The sequence below is a fragment of the Galeopterus variegatus genome, unplaced genomic scaffold (genome assembly GCF_000696425.1).
Source record: "Galeopterus variegatus unplaced genomic scaffold, G_variegatus-3.0.2 Scaffold16, whole genome shotgun sequence".
NCBI classification, from domain to species: Eukaryota; Metazoa; Chordata; class Mammalia; order Dermoptera; family Cynocephalidae; genus Galeopterus; species Galeopterus variegatus.
In genome coordinates, this window is record NW_007726127.1 from 1536430 (window position 1) to 1545011 (window position 8582).

At 52.5% G+C, this 8582-nt stretch overlaps 1 protein-coding gene across 1 annotated transcript in view; it reads left to right on the plus strand.

The window, feature by feature from the left end:
- The first annotated feature begins 1059 nt into the window (after window positions 1-1059).
- The window catches only part of SLC6A17 (solute carrier family 6 (neutral amino acid transporter), member 17), a 46719-nt gene continuing 39196 nt past the window's right edge, over window positions 1060-8582 (plus strand). The window contains exon 1 of the mRNA XM_008566705.1: window positions 1060-1449. The gene's annotated coding sequence lies outside the window, so the exon portion shown is untranslated. The remainder of the gene's footprint in view (window positions 1450-8582) is intronic.

Below are 8582 nucleotides of genomic sequence, written 5' to 3' on the forward strand. Positions count from 1 at the left end.
AGTCCCTTCAGCGTTCTTGATAATGGCCCTTATAGCCTTTCACTAGGACAATTAAGACAACACCCACCTCACATCCCTTGCGAACACCAGCCTCTGATGTCAGTGGTCCCCTTAGTGTCCTTCAAAGCAGAGGTAATTCATTAGACTGCTCAAACAGCCCTCCAAGGCCCTGGCAGGATGGCCCCAGCTTCCCTGTCTAACTTCACTTCCCATCACCCGTTGAGCTCCAGCTCAGGCAACCATCCCCCTGCACACCTCCTCCACTCTCTCGCATCTACTATGCCCTCGTCGTGCTGTCCCCTCCACCGGGGCCATCCATTCCCCCCTTCTGTCCGTCCATCCTTTGAGGCCGGGATCATCCACGAGACCTGCCCAGAGCCCAGTCAGAATTTCCCTCTCCCTCACTGTCCCCTACTTTACTTATCTTGTGGGTTCTTCAGTCCTTCTTTGTATTGTGACTATCTGGGTAAAGCCCACTCTGCCTCTCCCAGAGTTTCTGTTCCCTCATCTCTGTGGTCCTCTTAGCCTCTGCAGTCCCTGACATACAGTAGGAGCTCAACAGATGAGTGACATACTGAAGAGCTGAACTGCACAGGGAATGGCCTTGCAGGACGGGAGGGAATGGAAGGACAGTGGAGAGGAAAGGCATCCCAAGGGAAGAGAACAGAGTGATCAAAATAACGGAGGTGAAAACGTCTAGTGCAGGGGGAAGAACCACTTCGGGTGGAACTGAGTTCATGAAGGGAGGCCGGAAGAGCTGAGTCTGTAAAGAAGAAAGTGAGGCCTAGGGCTCGGGAGGGCTTTGGCCATCGGGGCCCCATTTCCCTGAGGACGGAAGCCCTGGTGAGGGCTCCAGGGTCAGCGTCCCCTGACTAGGGGCCTGTAGAGTCTGTGCCCCCCAGGAGCCCCATCTCCGGCTTCCCACCCCCCTCTGCTTGCGTCGGCCATCAGAGCCTCGCTCGCGGCCCGAGAGCCTTGCACTGACGCGGGCCCGCGCGTGAGTCAAGCCTGCGTCACGGCGCCCCGCCGCCAGGGTGGCCTTTCGGAAAACGAGGGAACAGTGCGCGCCGCGCTCCGCCCAGCTCCGTTCCGCTCCGCAGAACCGGCGCCACCAGGGCACAGGGAGGGCGGCACTCGGCTCCAGCTTTCGCAGCCCCACGGGCTCCGTCCGCCGCGGGACCTGGGCCCACCGGCCGCTCCTCCGAAGCCCGAGCGCGCGGCGGGCGGGAGCCGGGTTGGGACTGGCGGCGAGGGAGGGAGCTAGGAGCGAGCGGAGTCCGTGCGCCGGCGCGCAGCTCCGGCCCCCCACCCCCCAGTCCCGGCTGGGGCCTGTCGCCGCCAGACTCGGGCTGCCCGTGGGAGGGGCTGTGCGTCTGGGACCCGTCGGGGACCGCCGCTGCCCGGCCGGAGTGCAAGGGCCGAGTCAGCGCGACAGCCCACGCGGGACAGGTGAGTCGCCGGCCGCGCCCCGCCTGCCTTTACCCGGCCAGCCACCGCAACTTTGCCTGTTCCGGCCCCGCCCCATCTAGGGAGGCCTAAGGACCGAGGTGCGAGGCGGCGCTGCGCCCGTATTCGCCGGACCCTGCGCTGGCCTCGGGCTCCTCCCGCCGCTCTAGTCGCCGTTGCCTGGCGACGGAGCCCTGGGCCGCGCTCCTTGGGCACATTGGGGTGCCCAGCGGCTCACGCACGGGTTGGACACCGGGCTTCAGCTTCTGGTGCTCAGGAGGGCCCAAGAACTCCAGAGGTAATTGGGCAGAACTGCAGAAGCAAGCGCCCGCGGAGGACGGGGGAGCCGCCGGCCCGGGCGATCCCGCCGCCTGGAGCTGCGCGCCCAGGGCGCAATTCCGCAGGGAGGCTACTGCGCGGCTGCGGACCCCAGCCCCAGCAGCTCCTCCTCAGGCCCGTGACCTTGACAGTAACATTGGCGAGAGAAGCAGAACGCTTACGTCCGAGATGAATATTTAATTCCCAGTCCTGGGGCTGGTCCTCGTTGAACTCGGAGCTAGCGGGAGTCCTTCCTCCCTCAGAGGGAACGCATCTGGGAACGGAATGGCAGAGACAGGGGACGTGCGCGGGGAGCCGATCAGGAGGGGGCGCCCTTTAGGGGGAGTGGCCTCTGCCACGTTTATACCTGTGCGCGCCGAGCTCTGAAGCGATGCTCCCGGTGCTCCAGGGAGGGCCGCTCCCCCAGGGGCGCGGCCGTCTTGGAAGGAAACCTGATGTTTCCTTTTAAAGCTCAAACAGCCCTATTGTGGCTCCAAGTTCAGAAATACCGAGGCCACTCACCTTACAGGACTTAGTTGCTGTCAAGTTTTGTTGTTGTTGTTGTTATTTAAAGAAATAATAATTTGATCTTATTCCTCTTTCTCTTTTTTTTTTTTTTTTTTTTAAAAGATGACCGGTAACGGGATCTCAACCCTTGACTTGGTGTTGTCAGCACCACGCTCAGGCAGTGAGCGAACCGGCCATCCCTACATGGGATCCGAACCCGTGGCCTTGGTGTTATCAGCACCGCACTCTACCGAGTGAGCCACAGGCCGGCCCCCTCTTTCTCTTTTTTGAGAAAGATTTTAACGAGCCTTTGGGATTAGGAAATTTCTAACCAGAGCTGCCTTTTAGCTGTGACCACGAGGTAGGTGGGGTTGGGTTGGGAGACAGGAGAGTGTTATAGAGAAGGAAGATTCTTTTGAGGACACAGCCCTCATTAACAGGAACTTCCAGGAACTGAGACAATCCTGTAATGGCTCCAAAAAAATTCAACCAAAACTTTAGTTAGATCCTAACTGTTAAGGCTTTGCTGGATGTGCTGATTGATGTCTGGAGAACAAGGTCAGAGTGTGTCACAGTTAACAAGGGGGTTTCATGTGTCTCACGCTGTGCTCACATTATCCCATGGTGGGGTGAGGTGGCTCCATCACCTGAGCAGGAAGAGCTGTGAGGTCACACCTGGTTGTGCTTGGTCATGGCTCATCCATTGGGACCATTGGAGGCTAGCTCCTCTGCCGGCTTTTTCTCTAATGGAGTAGCTGTGGCTAAGTAGGTGGTTGAGTCTTAGCAAATCCCTGCGGCTCAGCCTGGAGGGTGACTCAGTGTAGGAGGGAAATCGTGCCCACCAGCTCTCATGGAGTGAGTTTATTGGCCTGAGTCACACGCAGAGTCGTGTGTCAGCTGTCTGTGAGTTGAATGGAGTTTTAGGAGGACTTGTGAGTAGGATGCCTGAGCCCCAAGTGTTTGGGGACCACTGACCAGAGGTGGGCAAGTCCTCAGAGCCAGCTAAACACGGCTAGGGCAGCCTGGGTGCTGAGCAAGGGTCCTAGAGCTCTGACGCCATGGGGAAGGTGAGCAGGGCCAGGTTGGGGGCTGGGGGTGGGGCTGTTGGATGGGAGGCTGGGGGGAGGCCCAGTGATTGTGGTTAAAACTGGACCATGTGGTCAGAGCTCTGCCATGTGCCAGTGGGGTGACCTTGGGCAGGTCATTTCATCTCTGGAGCCTCTGTTTGCTCAGTTGTGAAACAGGGATGCCCACAGTACCTTTTCCACAGGCTTATTTTTTTTTTCCTTTTTGTCTTTTTTTGTGTCCGGCAACGGATCACAACCCTCAGTGTCGCGCCCGTACCGGACCGGGACCGGCAACGGGATCGCAACCCTCAGCGCTGCGCCCTCACCTCGCTCAGCCAGTGAGCGGGAACCGGTCTGTATGTGGGATCTGAACCACCCGTTCCTGTATGGGCCAGAGGTGATTCTTTCTCTCCCTGTCTCTGCTCCTGAGTGTGAGAAGGGGTATGGAGACAAAAGAAAGTATTCACATGTATTAAGAAAGACCCATAACTCAGCTTCAAAGAGACCTATTTCCAACCGTCAAGTCTCTCCCATGAGACTTTGGATGGAGAGGCCCAAGTAAGAGCAAGGCTATTGTTGCGGGGTGGGGTGCAGGTGTGCTGGGTCTGCTGGGTCCCAGGGCCACATGCAATAGCTTCAGGGTGAGACTCCAGCATGGACCTTTACTCATTGGGATTGTCCATGACTGTGGCCTGGTTCCAAGCTATGGCACCTGCAGGGTGGACTTCGGGGGTCCCTTCTCTTTGATGAGGTTTTGCCATCACCCTCCCCACCCGTCCTATCCATGATAGAGTTGGAAGCTGCAAGAGAACTGTTCAGGAGAAGGGAGGCTGGCTTTCCCTGGAGAGGAAAGTGAGGCGTGTCTCCTACTTCCTGAATATATCTGAAGGATCCAGATATTCCCCCTTGCTCCCAGCTAAGATGTGTGTTGTGCTAAGATGTGTGTGCCTCAAGAGTGAAGGAAATAAGGGGATCCCCGATGCAGCACGAAAGAAGCCATGCTGACCCAGAAGAACTCCAATCTGCTACTGGAAGTGTGTGTGCACATGTGTGTGTTGTGTGTATGTGTGTGCATTGCATTCACCATTCAACCTGCAATCAGTGCCCTCCACATTGGATCTGGGAACAAATTCCAAGGATGATGGAGGCAGAGATGAGAGGACTCAGGGGAAGCAGGATCCTCTTGCCTTTGCACCCTCCCCTCCCTCATACTCCTTTCCATCCAGGTTGGCCGTAGCAGGACAATTCATCATTAATCCCTTGAAAACTGCTAAGATAAGCAGCAGAACAGTTTAAAGGGAAGATGGATTTGAGCTTTTTTCTTAGAATCAGGTCTGAGTTATCACTTGCTCCCAGGCTGGGCTGCAAGAAGTTCTCACAACCAAACATCTGGAGCACCAGGATGAGAAAAAAATCTGCCATATCAGCTCGTATTCCAGCCTCCCCCGACTGATGTCCCAGGCTGCTAGAGATCAGAAGCACAGTACCATGGGTCGATCTAATTGCTAGAGCAATATCCCAAACTCAAGTGGGACAGTGATCTGTGAGGAAATGCCTACTTTGTGTGCTTTTCGGAGGGGCAGGTACAGTTTTGGATTCTAGCAGCTCATACCATACTTGGCATGCAGTATTAATATCCAGTTTCTAAACTGAGGCTTCTGTGCTGTGCTAAGTGCTTTATTTAGAGACCATCTCATTTAATCTTCAGTACAATCCCAGGAGACAGATATTGCTATCTGCAGTATACAGATGTGGAATTTGAGGTTCAGGGAGGTTAAATAATTTGGTCAAGGTCACACAGGAAGTGAATGGCAGTCTGAGAATTGTAACTCAGTTCTGTCAGACTTCATACTTCATGTTCTTACCACTAAGTGATGAGCTTCCACGTTAATTAGTTCTTAAATATTTGCTGATGGCCTAGGCATTTGCCCAAATGAGGTTGTCTAAGTGTGTGTCCAGTTCTTTAAGCTAGTGCCCTGGGAAAGAGGAATATGGGCCTCTAACAATGGAAATTGGTAGAAAATGAATATACCCAAACTTCCAAGGTTTGGGGAATATGGCGTTTGGTTCCAGGAGGGTTGGAATCCAGAAAAAGATCTCAGGTTCCATCTTGGTACTTTATTGTCCTGCCCCTGTCTTTCTCTTTTTGACCTCTACCACCCCCGACCTCATTACCTTAAAATTTGCCCAAGCCAGGGGCTGGTGCCTGGAGCAGTGAGTGAAGAGTCAGAGCAGGTTGGATGCTGCCCTAGGAATGTCTGCATCTGCCCGATCAAGGACAGCCAGTCACTGATGGGAACTCTGGTGTGTCAGGTTTCTCTGCCACAGAGTGTGTGTCAGGGATTTGTAGCAGTTTCTGATGAGGCTCCAGACTCCAGGCAGAACTGCTAACACTCCAAGGTTATTTACAGCTGCTGCTGGCAGGGGTTGCTCAAAGGGGAGAACCCACTCTCCTCACCCCCTCACGTGGGACTCTGCCACTTGTGTACTTGGCTGTTCTGGGAAACCTGGTGTTTGATTCCTCCTGCTTCTCTGTCTCTTATGTCTCTGAGAAATTGCCATCCCGAGAGGAACAGGCCATGCTGTCTAGCCTGCCATCTCCCCCACCCACAGTCTCAGTGAGGCAGTTCCAGTGAGTGAGAGTGGATACTGGGGTGTAAGCATTAATGTTCCCCCACCCTTAACAGGCAAAGAGGACTGCCCAAGAACCCTTACTCCATAGGCAGCTGTTTTTTATCCTTTGATAATTCTTTTCTTTCTTCCCCTCCTCCCATTAGTAATTTTTTAAAAATTAAAGCATTTAAAAAATTTGCCAGTAAGCATCTACTGGCAAATCTGGTTATTTAAAAATATATAATTAGATATTCACTGTGTAAAAACACACATGAGAGGGCCGGCCTGGTGGCGCACTGGATAGTGCGCCGCTTGGGAAGCGCGGCGGCGCTCCCGCCCGAGGGTTCGGATCCCACATACAGACCGGTTCCCGCTCACTGGCTGAGCGAGGCGTGGGAGCAACACCGAGGGTTGCAATCCCGTTGCCGGTCCCCGGTCCGGTACGGGGGCAACACTGAGGGTTGCGATCCGTTGCCAGACACGGAAAAAGACAAAAAGACAAAAAAAAACAAACAAAAAAAACCCACACATGAGAATATAAGCTCAGATGCAATATAAATTACTACTGGATTGAATTATCCTTATGTTCAGAACCAGGTATGTTTTGTTAGAGAATAATTCTGGGTCTGGTGAGTCCTAGGCCACCCGATTCCTCAAGTTGGGAGTTGAGGCATAAGGCCCTGTCTGTAGCCTCTTGTGGAGTGAGAGTGAGACATGCATAGAGCCAGAGGAGCTAATGTGCCAGCCCCAGGCCCTGGGGTCATCTCAGTAGCTGCAAGGTCCCACGAGGGTTGCGATCCGTTGCCGGACACGGAAAAAGACAAAAAGACAAAAAAAAACAAACAAAAAAAACCCACACATGAGAATATAAGCTCAGATGCAATATAAATTACTACTGGATTGAATTATCCTTATGTTCAGAACCAGGTATGTTTTGTTAGAGAATAATTCTGGGTCTGGTGAGTCCTAGGCCACCCGATTCCTCAAGTTGGGAGTTGAGGCATAAGGCCCTGTCTGTAGCCTCTTGTGGAGTGAGAGTGAGACATGCATAGAGCCAGAGGAGCTAATGTGCCAGCCCCAGGCCCTGGGGTCATCTCAGTAGCTGCAAGGTCCCACTGAGCTGCCACTCTGACTTCCAGAGCCTACCCCAGTGTTTCATTTGAAGATAAGTTTCCTCCTGCTCTACTTCATCATTTCTAATTAATGGTTTAATTAGAATTTCTACTGGGTTCTGTGTATCACTAATTTACCACTTATTTTTTCACTTGTAAATAGAATTAATTGTTTTACACCTGAAAATCCTGCTGGTTGTATTTTTCTTTAATTATAAGACTGCTGGACTCCTGTGGTTTTAAATCCCACACCAGCTGTACACAGGGCAGGAGTGCTATTTGCTAAAGCTACCTTGCAAGAGATGTGAACAGTCATGTGGTGAGGTGGTTACAGCAGGTGCTGCCAGGTGAGTATTCACTAAGAACATGGACCTTCTCTTCTTTGGATCTCAAGGAAGGAGAGCAGATGTACCTGTGCTGGGCAACCCAGGCTGGCTCCCAGAATGGCCTGGTGGGCGCTGTCCACGGTCCTGCCACACCACTGAGGCCATCTGCCTGCTAGTAATTTGAGGACTCCTTTAGAACAGCTGGAAGGAATATCCTTGACCAGTTCCCTGAATGGTATTATATTGTTAGTTTTGGGAAAGGACCTGGCCAAGGGAAGAAGCTCCTGACCTCGGGGAGAAATGGTGGTAGATGGGCTCCTTCCACTGTCAACTTGCTGAATGAGATTGAAGAGGACCATTTTGCAAGGCAGCAAGTACGTGGCAGGACTTCACAACCAGTGCCATGGATGGGTTGGGCGTGGTCCAGAAACAATAATGCCCTCATCTCTTGAAGTAGCCTGGGGTGGCCCAGGGTGGTGGAGCCTCCTTCATTTACCCCAGTGTGCCATAACAGTATTATTTTCTCTGTGTGTTGTGACATGTGAAGGTTTTGAAAGCACCAATATATTGGAAAGAATATGGGCTACAGAGTTTGGTATGTCACAGTCTGAATCCCCACTCTTCCACTTCCTGGCTGGCTAATCTGTACATGATAGTTACCTTCCCCTAGCGTAGGCTTCTTTGTCAGTGAAATGAGAAATCCATTTTGTCTCAAGTTGTTGGGAGGATAAGTAACATATAGCAGCATAGTACGTCTTCGCTGTGAACAGTCACCTGGGACTTGTTCCCAGTGGGAGTGCTTTTCTGCCAGGCCCTCCACAAAGCTACACTGGAGGCCGGGGAGGAAAGAGATGCCCTTCGTGTTCTCAGGAAAGAGATGTCATGTTGGGACTGTAATTAAGGGTTTCTGATCACTATTCCTTCAAGTGCTCTTCTGCAGTCTGTTGGGTAATGCAGGTAATTGGACACCCTTGGTTCCCTCTGTCTCTGATGAGAGAAAATAGTGGCTTTAAGAAAAATCCATGTCAGAGGACCTGGGAAGATGCTGTGAGGACTTATTTGTCACCACCACAGGCCCCCTATGAATGAGGAAAGAAGGGAGTGAGGCTTTCACTCATTGCTCCTGGATTTTATTTCCACATCTGATTTTTAAAAAATTTCTTTTTCTTTTTTTTTTTTTTTTTTTTTTTTTT